This window comes from Linepithema humile, chromosome 1 (assembly GCF_040581485.1).
Source record: "Linepithema humile isolate Giens D197 chromosome 1, Lhum_UNIL_v1.0, whole genome shotgun sequence".
Taxonomy (NCBI): Eukaryota; Metazoa; Arthropoda; class Insecta; order Hymenoptera; family Formicidae; genus Linepithema; species Linepithema humile.
Window position 1 is genome coordinate 20,854,006 of NC_090128.1, and position 17,196 is coordinate 20,871,201.

Below are 17,196 nucleotides of genomic sequence, written 5' to 3' on the forward strand. Positions count from 1 at the left end.
ATATCTTCCGACTCAGAACGAATTCTATTTCTACTGTGAATCCTCAAGACGTTTCTGTATATATACATATCGATTCTCAATCATGCAATTTCTCCTGTGACATACGCATGAGAACGTTGTTAATCAAGTGAAATATTTTTTACATGAAATGTGGCAAACCGCCAAGAAATTTTTCACGTCATAAATTCCTTTAATAAATACTTTTCATTTCCAATTCCTAAAATATATTGCGCGCAAAATGTTTAACAATAAAAAAAGAGAATCAACATACAAGTGTTACAATTCAATAAGCATCGGAAAGACAAGTTAATTGTTTCCATTGGCGAAGCTGTTAGAAGGAATAATTATTGTCTACAGTCAATAGATTGGCCTACTTGGTCATTAAATCGCCGGCGATTGTTTGCTTCCGCCGTGTATCCTTCTGGCTGAACTGTATCTGAGCGCAACCACTAGAAGTAGCGCTCGATTCGACGAGACCAATTAATTACGATTCAAGTAGATTCAAGCAATCGAAACAATTTCAAATAGCATGAAGCTGCGGATAATGAAAATAGACTACAACTAGAATACAACACTTGCTCCTCTAGAAGATTATGTTATGTTAAATGAATTATTCATTCGTGTAAACATATTTTATACGGCACGCTTTATCACAACCAAAATTCGATTCTGTCATATGGAATTTATTTATTCATCCATATCAAAATATTTAATGTATTTATTTAAAAAATGCGTACATGTGTTAAATAAAATTTTCGGCGTGTAGTTTTTTCTTCACGAATAATTTTCAAATTTGCAATGTTTCCTTAAAAAGAAAAAAGAAAAAAAAAAGACTGTTCGTAAATAATTACAGAGGATTTTTGCATAAACGGCTGCGACAGGTCAGAGAACCGAACACTTCCGCGATCGCAAAAATTGGATACTCATCAATGTTTTAAAAGGCAAACTGACAAGGGGCGCAAGCGGGGTCGCATCACTGTCATGGAATTTTCTCTCATCATCGTGGGGATGCCGATTTTCTCACCCTCTGATGTGCGATTTTCCCGTGCACTTCGTCGTCACGTCTTCCGCGCTTTGAAAGCACCCAGTCGTGAAAGTTCTCGCCGGCGTTTTATTCCCCCGGAATCGCTGACGGAGGAAAAGAAGAACATCACGGTGGCGCAGTGTTGCGATATGGGACCGGTTGTATGCGCATGTGCGACAATACGGCGTTAGTACAGTGTCTCATACAAATTAAACAAGGCACCGTTACCCCGCTACATTAAAAATATTTCTAAATTTTTTGAAATTGATTGAAATTTTTTACTTCTTGGTTTTTTAGCTGCTGGCTCCGTAGATTCCATGCTTGTAAATAAATAAATCTTACCTTATTTGTAGTCACCAGACCTTCTCATGTCAAAACGTCCCGCCATACGGTCAACACATAACATATAACGGCACTGGATCTCCATCACCGCACATGCGCAGAGCCGCACATGCGCATACAACCGGTCCCATATCGCAACACTGCGGTGGCGGCGACGGCGGAAGCATCGTTTCATCCTGTGGCGGGCGAGAAACACTTCCTTTATCGGCGGATATCACGTTCCGGAAGCTCAAAAGCTCTCTTTCTCTCTCTCTCTTCTTCTCCCCCCCCCCTCTCTCTCTCTCTGCTTTTCCTTACCCTCTACCCTCCTTCTTCATGCAACTCAGTGGGTACCGCGCTAAGGTTAATTTAATACACGCAGCGCCTTCTCAAAATTCTCGCGTGTACTTCATCTCTATCCTTCGCTCTCTCTCTTGCTCGTCCCGGCGGCGCTCAAGAGTGCCGAAAGCACTCAGGATCCACTCGCGAAGTTTTCCATCGTCGTTGCGGCTTTGCCGCCATTGAGATATGTCCTTACTCGTCCTCCCTGGCGTGCGCCGCGAGATGTATTGTGGGTATTCATCGCGCTTAACGTAAAAATTACGCGCCCCGCACTCCCCAAGGGGAAATCTTAAATCAACGTTTACCAGGAGTCTTCCGGGGAGCGCGACGGTGCATCTGAGATTGCGCATGTGAAATGCGCATTATGTACGATAAGCAAGATCATTTATGCCTCAAATTGGTATTTCCTTTTATCATGCAAACTTGCGGGACAATAATATTTATTCAAGCAAGAAATTTCTGAATGTGTTATTGTACCTTACGTTAGGCAAAATATAATCTATTTGAAAGAACTGTATTTTTATTTAATATTACAAAAAAATAAACAATGATAAAAAAAGCGACCAGATCCAGAAACGCGGTTTTTTGTCATTTTTAAAAGTTTTTGTAATTTTTGTATATTGATTTATATTTTTTACGACAACTGCGTCGTTTTGATTTTTTATCAGTCTTTGAGAAACCATGTGTTACCTATATATTATAAAAAATAGTTTTACAGTACATAATAAATTTGAAATATATTCACATAACAAACATCTACTTGTTGCAAATTAAATGTGATAATAAAAATAGTGCTTTTCCAAGATTTAAAAACTTTTGGTGGTTTTTTATTTTCCCATTTGCGCAATTAATCTTCCGCACATTTAGTTTTACTTCTTTTCTGGGCGTTAGAGAGAAATTACAACCAACTATATATCTGCTATGAAATCGGTTAAACTTGGAAGTTAGCTCGCCGTTCGGTAAGATCACTAGCATACGAGATCACGCGAAATTCGTTTTAAGCCAATTTACCGGAGATTTCCAGCGAATGGCGGGAATATAGATTTCTTCGTAGCTTAAGCAGCGGAAATTCGAATGGTGATGGATGAGATAAATAAACTGATTGATTGGCTCATGACACGCCAAACAATTCAAATATCCAAAATTACCTGCAGCGCAACGATTATAAAATTAGCCATCAGCAGATTTCCAATTTCGCGAGAGTTGATAAAAGATAGGTACTAGAGATTCTCACTATTAATTTCGGCGTTGGTTTATGCGAATATATATTTCTTCCCTTTTCGACGCGATTGTGCAGAACGATTGTACAAACCACGTAGAAGGATTACACAATATTTCCGCAGAATTTCAGCCCATATTTCAGGATTGGTATGAGATGTAGATCGTGTTTAAGCACTATCTCAACCAATATCATGTATATATGCATTTCGCTTCCAGGCAAGTTGGAAGTTCACACCCGATGTCAGGGGAGAGATTCTCCCACGGTTAAACGCCTTGCCGATCAGAGTTGCAGAGTTGCGCGATGCGGCCTACGCCGCATAATATAACTAATTGGCACCGTTTACTGTTTGCCGCTCGAAAATATAAATAAAAAATCAGCAGGAAGCGAAAAAGTGATAAATTTCAAAAAGTGACTTTGAATATTCTGCCACTGTATAATCCTATCGCAGCTCAGAATATCGCGCTCATATACAAACAGTTAACAAACTTGCGAGCAAAACAACCGACAACTCAATAACTTTTGTAACTTTTCCTAAACACAAACATTACAAACGCTACGAGAGGTTAATATCGTCGGCACCGCCTTCAGTATCCCTCGCGGACGACAAGGACGGAAATCGGCATTAGGTTCAACTGAGTTACGAGTCTGCAGAGGCTCTCGCTTTCTCTCTCTCTCGCTCCAGCTATCGCCCACGTTTTGCGGACGCAATGTGCAGCCGTATGTGACTGCAAACCCGTAACGGCGCAGGACGCGTACACAGAGTACACCTACGCGCGCAAAATACACAGACGCGCAGATAACGCACGGTTCGTTGCAGACGCAATTGCACGCGCTGCGTTCTGCATGGGCGCGATAATCGGAAAGCATTTCGCCATTGATGAAAAGACGCCCCCTCGCCACCGCCGCCGCGTCCCCGAGCTCGCGGCAGAGCGCGAAAGTCGACAGAGTGATGTGTACGCGCCACGTCGGAGCGAGAGATAAACTCCGGAATGATGTATTATGCTCGGTGAGTTCGCGAGTAGTATCGTCCCGGGGGAGAAAATACAGCCCCTGCCCGTGAGATTTCGCGAATTATGGAAGCGCAATGCGCCAGTAGCGCGGCGTTGGTCGATTCGGCTCATTTCACGGTTATACCGAGACGGCATTGTCAGAAGTAGTTGAGCGACTTATTAATTTTATCAGACAGGCAACAAAGCAAGAAAGAAACTCCACTCTGATGCTTGACGGGTGAATTATGACGTTGCTAGCGAAGAATTGTGGAGCGCTCAGACGGATCTGAAGGAAGTATTGTTGCTACCAAAAATATATACGGAACACATCTGAGCTACTAGTGCGATTTGCCAACAAAACCAAAAATATACTTTGCGTCTTGTGAGCATGTAAATAATAGATTTGCAAGGAAATTGTGCCGTCAGTTAGGAATGCATGTAGAATTAAATAAGTTGAGCGTGTATGAAAAATGTCAGAAATGTTGCAATAATTACATCCGCAAATTGTTAAGATACGAGGACGAGAGACCATGTTTCCACAAGTAATAGAGAGATTAATAACAAGGCCGATTAGTAATTGACGTTAAGCTCTGCAGATTGTGGTCTGGCAGGCTCCCGTAACCCATTTAGTCGACTGCACATATGGCGCGCTGGAGAACCTATTAATACACATTCGCCTCGTCGCAATAACGTTCGTAATTTTTTTTCAATTTCAACGATAAAATGTTTTATTAAAAAATGTGATCGCACGCGCGGCGATTCAAACGCTGCAATTTCGCAATAAATCGCTCAGGTGGGTGCCCGCTCAACGATAAATTTCAATCTGTCCGCGTTACTGGCAGTCTTATTATATAGTGAGTGAAAAAAATTATCGCATTATAAATGTCCCGAGCTGTTTAATCGTATGTGACACTCCATTGCTTGCTCTTTGCTTTATCCGCAGAGAAACGAACATTTCTATCTCCCCGTAAATTTTTATACGACTTTTATTTCGACTTTTTTTTTCACGCACGATATAATTTTTGCAAGTAAAACATAGAAGTTGCTGAACAACAAAGAAAAACGTCAGATTCTGATTTACTCGTGCGTTTAACAAGAGCTAATTATCTATCCGGAAATACAATGTTATTTTTGCCGCTATTTGTGTCGAGTTAGATTCTATTTAGCAAGAGTCTGCAATTCGCTTGTTGCTTTTCTCCGACTGCTACGTTCTTCTCTTTTAATTAGCACGCTTCACGCGAAGATTTCCACAGCTGTACGGAAGGATTGCTAGCTTTTGCCAGAAAATGTGTTATACTGTTTTTCAGTGGCGTTGTCAAGCGACAACGTCCTCGATTAACGTCCAATTAATCTTGATTATTATTATTAATTAATGACTTGATTCATTATAGTATTCAATCATTTAAAGCGCATCAATTTCTTCGCGTGTATAATTAACGAGAGTTTGGTTAGCGGTATTCGATGACAGGCATATTCGCGGTACATTGTTTGATACTCAATGTCAATCATGACTCCTACGCAATATCAAGTGCACAGATGTGCGCAATATACATAGAATTGCCGTATAAATAATTATTTTTATCAAGTAGCATGCCCTTCACGAAATATTACTGCTGTGTAACTCTTTCATTCAATTTTCTTATATATAATAAAATTTTACTTTTCTCTGCTTGTGGAATAAGGTTTTGTTTGGTTTCAAGCTTATATCAAGTGTAACAATCACCTATAATTAGGTCAGGTGGAGTGATCTTTTAAACTTGAAATAACAAATGTACGCTAATAATACTAAATAATTCCAGTTCGTAATTTACGTAATTATCGTCACCTAATATGTGACATTGACATAGCACTGCTATATCGATGATAATTAATTGCACAATGTTCGTCAATTAGAAATTCTCTCGAAATTCACTCGAAATTAAATGCCGAAATTCAAGCTTTCGGAATAGACCAGCGCATTCGATTCTCGAGCTCGAAATTAGCTTGGAGACGCGGAGCCACTTGGCGTTTATAATGCGCTGTGAATTTTCCACATCAAACATCATCAGCAAAGTAAGAGAAAGAAAAGCGGAGACGGGAAGAGTGTGAGTACACGTGGACGCGTACAAAGGAATTCAAATCACGGCTTTCCTTCTCTTTTCCTTTCTTCCTTCACGCCCGACTCTCTTTCGGCGTCCTTTCTATCCTTAAGGCTCCTGGTCCCGTAGCCGTGAACTCCGCGTTGACAGTGGCGATATAATTGTGGTAGGAATAAAAACCTAGTCGAATTTACCTAGTCGATTTATTGTATAAGTAAATAATGTAACAGTTTGACCTAATCAATTGATACGATAAAAGTAAATTACTGAATAACATACAAAATGCTAATATATAATTCAAAAATTTGTTTACAAAAAAATAAACGCGATAAATACAGAATATATATAGCTTAGTACCGTTACCGACATGTCCATATGACAGAAATTCTCATGCAGCGTCTTAGGTGGAGAATCGATGAACTATTAGACGTGAAAAAATGACATGTTGACTACCCAATTTATTCTTGCGTGCCATTTCGTTAATATTCGTTAAATGTTAGTGCTGTGATATGTAACGTGTTCATGAAACCTGTAAAATTATCCGAAAACTAAGATTAGCAGGGAAAGCCCAACGTAGAAGGAGTATTTTCTACTCATACAGACAGCTGTCAACCGTGTGTTTTCTCGCATAATTAGGCTTCGCTTCACGGTTGATTTAACGATTGTTTATAACCTGTTAAGAAAAAAGCATAGTTTTCGGACAATTTTACAGGTGTCTTAAAGCGATCTAGAGTGTTACTTTGTTAAATTATCATTTTATTTAGAAATGGCACGCAAGAATTCTCGGCGTGTCATTTCTCGCTTCTGACGTCACGAATCTAATATGGCTGCGGTGACTACCCAAGAGCCTTAAGAGTGAAAATTTTACATTTATATTCAGCCGACGAAAAGAACGAGAGTTGGGGGGATCAATGCCTCGTTGTGTCCACAACTAAGGTACTTCAGAAATTGTCTTCGATGTGTAAATTCGGGAATAACGATCCTTTCTTGTTTATTTTTTTTTAAAGAAATCTAGATGTAAAAATTTTTTGGACCGAAAAAAAGTGACCGAGCTAAAACTCTGTCACTCAAACTTAAAAACGAAAAAACCAAATAGTCTTAAATAGTATTTCAAGAATTATTTGTCTTTGTTTAAATCTAAAAATATTTTAATGGCATTAATATTATACATTTTGTATTGCTTCCTGCATTAGCAATTAAAATTATCTTAGCTAAATTGGAAGGCTAAAATTTATATAATTAACAGCACTATATAGAAGATAAGTAGAGCATTTAAAAAAAGAGAACGCCAGCAAAAATTCATTTACCATCCAGATAGCAGTAGTATGTGTAAAAACGTTACTTTCATAAGCAGTATAATAAATTACAAAACCAAAAAAGAAAAACCGCTAAGTATATTAAAAAGTACATTACTTTAAGTACATTAAGCGATGTTCCCTCTCACCTTCGATTAGTGGTTGCTTCTGTATATTCTCTCGAACACGCCTCGTCTTTTAATCTTTCGAACGCGTGTTACAACATTAAGTGAGTGGCTCCTTTACATAATCGATCGTACGAATTACGATCGTGTGCACAAAGCAAACGTTATTTTTAATTCAAAAATGTCAGCTAGAACGATATTGATTTTATCGGAAACGCAAAAATATTATGTATTCTCAATGCGTTTTTAATCTTTAAAGGAGTTCGTTAGAGCGAGAACTAATATTTGACGAAGTCTGTCAGTGCGAAGTCTACGTAGACACTTCCCTTTTGTCGAGAGCGAACGCTCAAGGTCTCGGACGTGAGAAATGTCGTTGAAGAATTTCTTAACAAGACGGTCACACCGGCTGCTTACTTCTCCGCTTTCTTCTCTCTCCACTCTTCCTCTTCGATCGATCCCTTTCCCTCGGCTATCCGCCACTTAGTCTCCCGAGTCGACACGGCTCGCTCTAATCGCTCTCTAAACGACATTTCAGTTACGGCTGTAAGTTCAATTGAATTCGCCTTTGAAACTGCTTTTCCGCGCGGCGATACGGAAAAGCTCGTGACTTCTTGGACAATGGCGCGGGACCAAGTTGTTATTACCTTTGCACCTTGACACGATTTATTATCGACTACGGTGTATGCATCGGTGTCAACGTGCATCCGCTTATCCGACCCGCTGATAGCCTTCGCCGTCGTCCTTCGCATTGTTGTCGGTATGCCATTTAATGTCCACAAAGTAATCGGAAAAAAAGTATTTCTCCGCGATTGTCAAACGCGACGTATATAATAAAATCCACGAGAGACATACCTTTTTAAAGTTTCTTTTTTCTTCTTTTTGTAACCCCATTTCAAAACCATTTACAATTCGTTTCTGCCCACCTTGCTTTATTCAATCGACCATAAAGGGCTTCGATATTCGCAGCTTCGGATTTATTGCAATTATTTTCACTTTATCGGAATTATATTCGTCTTTGCAAACTCATTCTCTCTTCCTGCAAAATGCAATAAGACTAATGTCATTCAATCGCCGCGCGGTCTGCAATAAAATTCGCTCTGATCAAACGGTTTATGACACGCTCGCTTTTTTATCGCACAGCGAGCACCTTTGACCACGCGATACTTCTGATTATTTTGCAATTATCACGGTCAGGCATGCGTAGGTCGGCAGGGCACAGTGCGCAAGTTGCGAACGACCTTTTATTATACATCCGTGTAAAAACAGTTCACTGGTTAACTTAAACTTATAATTAAAATCGCAATGATCAAAAGGATATGCGCGGTAATAAAATGCATTTAACAAAGGTCAACTGTCTCATTCCGGCGACAAATGGCGGAACGAACGAAAACGTAGGACGGACCATTGATACGTCAGATTACTAGAGCGTGAACTGATAAATCCTGAAAGCTTTCGATTCTTCGGTCAAAATGTCAGGCATATGTTCTTTCGTTTCGGAAAATGCGCGATATTATTCGGCCATGCAAAAATCGTAAATACATTAAACTCCACTAATAATGTATTAATTATAATAATTCTATTATATAATTATTTTATATTTTATTTATCCAATCGAGTACAAATAGTAATAATTATTTTATTTACCTAATCGATCGAATTGGATAAATAAAACACAAATTGCTTCGCGATAATTTATAGCAACGGCGTAAAATCATTAATCGAATTGTTAATTAAACGTAGACAGAACATTCTAGAATTAGATACGTAAAGCATCCTTGTTATATGAATCCATATAACACTATTATCCTGCTCAAACATCTGTGAGCATTGTTCCTACGAGAATAAACTGTCGGGTTCACCATGTCGCCGGTTATCCATTAATTATCTATTACCTCGGCATAATTAGCCGAACAGTTCTGACCCAATTCCGAGTAATGGTGCATGCTGTGTGGCTCTATCGATGAATCATAAGCTCGGCAGGTTCTTAGCGGTTAAACAGAGATGTGGAAAAGCGAGACAAAATAAAACTAACCCTGCGTCAGAATGCGCGCGGTTAATCCCACTCCGTGCATTGTTAATCGGATCTACCAGCAAGCGTTTACTTAGCGCCATGTTTCTTATTACTGCTCATACGTGACGACGTGAAAGCTCGCCGAGGATTTGTTAAAAATCCGTTAGAAAAGAAAAATAGCTAAAATCGCAGTATTATGCGTCTTACAGTCGTTGCGTTTTGACTCGAGGAACAGTGCTTGCAATACAAACAGCCACGTGTCAAAATTCACCGAGTTATCCGAGATAGAATCAATATGGTTCAGTGCAGGCTGGTCACGGCCTTTCCGGTTGGTCATTAGTAAATCCAGCGCGTTGTGCATGTAGTCTTCCCCCCCCCTCTCTCTCTCTCTCTCTCTCTCTCTCTCTCTCTCTCTCTCTCTCTCTCTCTCTCTCTCTCTCTTCATCGAAGAACCGACGTTCTCTCGCCGCGTGCGCGAATAATTCGACCGGAAAATGCGAACCGATTGTGAGATGACGAACCGAGGACGTTTGGCAGCCGGGCGAGATGTCAAATTGCGACTGCACTGTTGCAGCAGGTGGCGTGGTTTTGCATGAAATTAAAAATGTATCGTCCTCGTTTGCATAAGAACCTCGGAAGCGTCGGTGTTTGGCGTGGATGGCCCCGACGGATGTATTGGATTATTTAGAGCGTTAGAAGAACGTTAAAATGTAGCTTTAGGATAAGCGCCATAGCGCGCGGAGCGTTCTTTGCATAAATTAACGTGGAAATTAGGGAATTAGCTTTTACGAGCAAAATGAAGCGCGCGCGCGCGCGCGCGCACTGGCGCGGTTCTCTCGCCGTCGGTGAAAACAAAGAAAATTTCGAATGAGGGACACCTCCATTTTGATTTTTACTCTTGTTGCTACGACGAGCATATTAAAAATGTGGTTTTCCGCGTTATTAAGCGAGCTACGCATTACAGAACGGATTATTAATACTGTGCTCGTGTAATTTAAACGTTTCATCGCACGTTATGAAGCGCATTATTATTAACGATGTTATGTTTATGTTTAGCCATGTAATTAACTCGTCTAGACCCGCCAGACAGCTTTCCTGTTAGATGCCTTCTTTTCGGGTCCAATTATTCATTACCACAACGTACTCAATTTAAATGCTAAAACTTAATCGTTTATAGATTCACATCTATATGCTAAAACTTTATGCTTATGATTCTGTCCGAGTCGGGAAGATTATTAAAATGTAAATGAAGTTCCGAAAATTTCTTAATAATATGAATAAATACTATATGATTAAACAACTGTGAACAAATCCATGTGGAGTATCATATACAACGACAGTACCAGCCAAAGTTTTATTGTATGAATCTTATGACTTCGCCCAGGGAATCTCGATATAGCACATCATCATATCAGACTCGCGCGTTATATCGAAATTCCCAGGTACAATTTGCGGTTTCATATGCATTTTTATCATCTTATATCTGCATCGCATTAGACTGAAAGATTACGTAGATAATTATATAAGCGTTATTCTACAAAAATAATCCACAGTTAGCGATGAGTTCGAGCGATGAATATTCAAACCTCCTCTCCGGTGCTTCAATAAGCACGAGCGGTGATTAAAATCGTGACTAACGGAAAGATACCGAAAGATCTTATCTGATTAAATATTTGCGCGCCCGCTGCGACCGCGCTCGCACCTCTTCCCACCTCATCGGTTCACGTCGGCTCGAATATCATCGCGGGCGCATCGCCTTTTATCATCTTCAACAGCGTTGCATTTATCCGCAAACGTAATGCCTCAGTGCGGAAGCATCCGAAGTTACTCGAGCTAACCCAGTTCGCGCGCGCGATCGGGAATCCCCGGGGAGAAACTCGGATGTTGGAAAGATAACCTCCGACGTGTCGAGGGTAATGACGTCTCTTCGTGGTCCACTTCGCGGCCGGCGGATTGTTCTCTCTTTCTTCGTCAGGTCGGAAACTGGTTCGGTGGGAGCACTCTCGGCGGAGTTACTCGCCGTTTCTGTTATTGGGCGCGCATGTAGCTTCTTTACGAACCTATATCGCAAGCTCCGAAATCCTCGAACCGAATTGGATCTTTCCGCGCTGTGACGGAAGAAAGGAAATCCCGAAAGGTATCCAGTCGCGCGCGAATCGACTATTCTCAAATTAAATTAAAATCAATATGTTGCCAAGTATATTACGTGTCTTTTTTAGTCTGAAATATGCGATAAGTGTAATAAAATATCAATAAATTAAAATTTCATTAAAAGAAATTCAAAGGAATAATTAAACCGTAAAAAGAACGCGAAGCGACAAGTTTTTTATCCAGTTTTAATTTCATTTTCGCGGTTCTTTGATTTCCACGAATAGCGATGCGACAATAGCGACTGAACTGTTTCTGGAGAAAATTACGGCGCGCTTACGGTGGTAAAGCTGAAGCGGATACGAAGGATATTTTATAGCGAATGAAGGAAGAAAAACGAATAAAATAGGAAATGTCCCAGCTAGTTTCCACCGTATATTCGCTTTATGTGCTGTAAACGTAGCGAGACGTATAAGCCTTCGCGGAAAATCCGCGCCACGTGTACGCGACGGTACGACATCGGGCAATTATATTCGTTGTTTCAGCATAATTCCGTGAAGACAAGGCGTTTACGAAGCCGCGTCGTTATTAAACATTCTCGATTCCTCTTCAGAGGATACAGAACCTCGTGTACGCCATTACGTATCCGCCACATATGCGCCACGTGTGAGGAAAGCGTTGCATTAATGATTGTGCTTTAGCATGAGCTACAGATGAATGGACATAATCTACCCTAAGTTAGAGTACTACATCATATGCAAAACTCGCGAACTGTGTCGCGTCACGTACGCGCGGCTTGCGACAAATCCGAGCCTTTAAATCGCATCACGTAATGGTAATAATTTATTTTAATGGGCTAATATTTTTTACGTAAAATTACTTCCAACAGAAAAGCACAGATTTGGCTCGGAACATATATTATGATTATATCAAAATTGAATTTACCGTGAAAGACCGCCGATTTATTACACAACTCTTGCTTGCCAATACGTACTCGAGATGATTATTCGAAAGCCGCAGAGAAACTTGCGTCACTGTTGCTCAAAGTAATACCGCGGTCAATGGAGAAACTGGCGTCCAAGTTAGCGTTAAATCAGCAGTCGGGGTTAATATCGGCAGACCGGCCCCGTAGCCTTGTTATAACTTGCGCCGACATCATTGCTCTTCCATTTGCGGGACGCGTTACCGCTCTGTTAGATACACGTACGTTTGTATAATCGTTTCGATAACATCTGGACTTGGCGAATGATGTGCAAGGGCGCAGTCAAAGAGCAAAGCCAAACGTAATCGAGAGGCAAGGATGTTTATTGGATTCTGTAAAAGTGGCCGACATCGATGCACACCGCGTTGCAATTAATATTGCCAATAAAATTTCATCTGTCGCATTCAAGTTGGTAATCCCATTCGTCATTTATCATCCAGCGTTTGTCGGAATAAAGACGAGACAATGCAAATAATTTGTTATACAATTTCAGCGAATTGATTACCCTCGGAAAAGTTTATTTCGCCGAGTTCACACTACTCAAAGTATAATTTTGCGCCGTAATGAAATTCTATGACCGGTCGCTTCCAATATCGAGTGATACCGGTACTAATGGTATTAGTTTCGTGCATCTGTTTTGAATACCAAGAGATCCAATGTGCTTTATCGGCCGACCGTTACCGGGATATCTTTGCAGTCGCGGCGCAAGCTTCATCAAAGTTTGACCGATATCGATAGCTGAAGTCCGTCGCTATACGTCAGAGTCTACCTACGACGTTTGTTATCGTCACTGCTATCGATTTTAATGATTTTACTGAGGTAGACTAGTGGTTAAAGACGACGGAGAATATGCTTGAATTGAAAAAAACTGCGTGCAGAAATTCAAATAAATCAAATATTACTTATATATATATAAATATTTAATAACTTTTAGATAAACCGGCTTGTACTTGTTTTCGCAAATTAAAAACCAACACGAGCAGGCAGAGATATTTTTGAATAAGAATCATCGATTTGTTATGTGAAATACGTACGCTAAAATAAAAAAAAATTGCTTGCTGTGTATAAGTACACAAAGCTTATTCAAACGTGCATATCGAATCGATCGATAAATGAAATAATTAATATAATAATTATTTCATTAATTAACAATCCGTGAAATTGCATCGGCAAAGCGTACGCGTAATGTGATCAATGAAATTGTTCATCCAAGCAGATCTTTTTACGATATAACACAAAAAAAACTCTTTGTTGAAAAATTAATTAAATAAGCTTTTGTGCAAACGAGTGCTTCGATTAAACTTCTGACGCTCGCGCTGCCTTTTTACGGAACTTCGCTGAGAATGCGGCGGTCTTCCCCGAACGCGACCAACCACTGTATTTCATCTGTATTTCAATACAGATGTCAAAGGTGGTATTCCGATTTAGTCCGGGATGCTCCTCATCCTGTGGACGTCGCGGTTAAAACATCGCGCGATAAATCAATGGCGGATGTCTCACGCCAGAACGAGAGCGAGGACGGAGGCGGGGTCTGGTCGTTATGCGCTTGTATCAACAGTAAACTCCGCTACAGGTCGTTTGTTCTTGTCAGCCCGGCTAATCTACCGGCACTCCTGCCTGCGTTACGGTATTATGGATTTATGCCGCCCCCTTCGCAACATCTCGTTACTGCCTCATCGTATTCCTTGCACGCTGCTCCTCTCGCCGTAACCTTTCGCAGTTTCGACTCCGTCGCGGCTTGTAACCGCGGCATCGCTATTTGCGTTCGTGCTATTTCGTTTCGCTCGTATGAGAGAACCGAACCTTTTGGATCTCTGCGACCTTTGGGATACACGTGTATCCCATCACAAAATATTTGCAAAATTCTAACGGAATTATGTATTCCATCAGAAATATATAAAAAGGAGCGATAGTGTTTGAAGACTCGGTTTTATTGCAAGCCCTAAACATATATTTCATGAATTATAAAATATATCTAATTTCTATTTTAATATACAACAGCGCTCGGAATTAGTTGCACATTTCGAGCCGATTCTGGAGACGACGCCTCCTGTCCCCCCACTACCGCCCGGCCGCTGACGACCGAGCCGCCGATAGCTCTGGTTCAGGAGCGTTTTATATTAGAAATAGGCTGGATTGTTTAGGCATCTCTCAGGAAATCGTAACATTTTCTTCACTACATAAATAATGTTTATTTTCATTAATACATAATATATATATTTAATTATTAATGAAAATAAACATTATTTATGTAGCAAAGAAAATATTACTATTTTTTTAGAGATGCCTCAACAACCGAGCCTATTTCTTATATAAAACGCTCCTGCGCCAGAGCTATCGGCGGCTCGACCGCCAGCGGCCGGGCGGTAGTGGGGGAACAGGAGGCGTCGTCTCTTGAATTGGCCCGATATGTGCAACTAATTCCGAGCGCTGATATACAATGATGTGAGTTAAAACGTAAAATTTTTTCTCGGAATATCCAATATGCAACCCACATAAACATTTTTTATTTTGTCAGAAATATAAAAAAATTAAACAGTGTCTAGAAAATAATGTAAATAAAATTTTATTATCACATTATCATTCTAAAGGGATATCTGTTTGTCTTTGGAAGGGAGCAAATTTCAAAGAATTACTCGTTTATCTGGATTTAGTCTCGCGAGATTATCACCTACAAGGAACGGTGTCGCGGGGGCGGATTAGAACCAGTATCTGAAAGCACGACAATAAACTTCCGTGAAAGCTCGAAAAAGGACGAATAGCGTGCAACATGAGCTGCCGTTAGTCAAAAATCGCCCTTTCATCGTCGGACTTACCATCGCGCCAACGAAGTCTATCCGCGTACATTTTCGCTTGCTTCTCCGTCGCATCGGCTGCGAAGGAGATCGACGCGGAAACCTTTATCGACCTTGCGGATCCCCTGGGTTAAGGTCGCGGTAGCCATTAATGTTGGATCTGGTCCGTCCGAGACGTCATTTCGACGTAGCGCATATCGAGGTAAAAATACGCGACGCGTGAAAAGATTGTTGATGGCCCATAATGGGGAGAACTTTTTTTGTAATATATTTTTACGTTACATTCACATAAGCTATTTACATGTGCATGTTTTATTCACGTTGGTCCATTATGTGTTACTTTTATCCATTAATGCGAGCTTTCACGCATCACATCAATACGAATAAATCTTGCAGACATGCTTTCACATGTTTTACTCTTTGATAATATATACGTATAGCGTGCTATGATTACGTTAAAAATACATATAAAATATTTTTATAGTAAGTTATCATTTTGGCGAGTTATTTGGTTAACGTTAATCTAGTGAAAAAGTCGACACATTTAATTAAAATAACATTAATTATATCTGCGCACATATACGTATTGTTTCACTTTCTAACTTTGCATTAAAAGTGTTATACCTTCAAAATTGGGAAATATTTACAAATAATTTAAATAAAACGTAAAATAATTACGTCAATTTAACTTAATATTTAATAAGCGCTTTCGACAAATGCATTATTTTATAATGCATCCTATACAGCTATAAAGCTTAAATCCCCCGCCCACTGTCTATCCGAATTTAACATTTCAAATGGAACGAATGACCTCGAGACCAATATTTCAAGAGAACAGAGACGTCAGAGGGATGGAAAAGAATAATTCACACATCCTGCATTTCGCACCAGAGACCTAGATGTTAGAATATTAGAAATTTCCTGCCACTGGCAGATGCTATAAGACGATTGGCACCTCGTTTGAATATCCCGAAGAGTTTAATCTTTAATACGGCTGCTGTCCTCAGGACGATGAAAATGAGATTACGAGGCGCTCTCGGCGGTCTCATACAATTCAACGGGCTCGGTGCCTCCCCGTTCCTGCATAGTTCACTACGAAGTTCTACTATGTTGGAAGTTCGTCTTTTTCGTCTTCTTTGCCTTCTATTTACATGTTAGGGAAAATTCTCGTTTGCTCCCGGGAAGATGTTATACGAAAATGTTCCTCGTGCAGAACTAGGCCATGAGCGAACATATGCTCTAATTCCTTAATTAATTCATTTTACGATGAAAACCACGATAAAAATAATTATCAACGTTCGAAAATTACAATAGCGTGCCACTGTAAGATTACTCTTAATGACATTTAATTTATTTTCTGATGTGATTAATGTCTTGTAAGTAATTAACATATATTAGGTATTGCGTAAGATTGAGTATCGCCTGAACGATAAAACCGCTTAAATTCGCGAGGACAAGAAAACGCGAGAAGCGTCGCAAGTCTATAAAATTCTTCATCGCAGCGAAAACTATGTACCAGAACAGAGTTGCCGAGTGAATGAGTCTGGAAGAGCCCATAAATTTTACGGACACGTTCACTCGACGCTACGGAATTCTCTCGACGGTTTATGCGCAAGTCTAGGAAGAGGAAAAATGCGTGTTGCGTCGATGGTCGGGTAAAAGAATAAACGATTTAAGAAACGTGCACTTCGTAATGGCTGTTTTCTCTAATAGCTACCTTTACCACAATTTATGAAACAACGTTGCTGGTATACAAATTACGCTATTCAAAAAGATACCTCCACACGAACAAGATATGGCTACATTTCTTCTTATTTATTTTTTCAATTTTCATTTTTCTCCGTTCGAAAATTACCTTACTTAGAATGCCTTCAAAGAATTCTGATCGTGTAAAACGCATAAATAAAATTTCGCGAAATATATA

The 17,196-nt window shown here is 40.0% G+C and overlaps 1 protein-coding gene across 20 annotated transcripts in view; it reads right to left on the reverse strand.

The window, feature by feature from the left end:
- Positions 1–17,196, reverse strand: part of LOC105670030 (phosphatase and actin regulator 2) — a 324,201-nt gene that overhangs the window by 77,032 nt on the left and 229,973 nt on the right. The window lies entirely within an intron of this gene.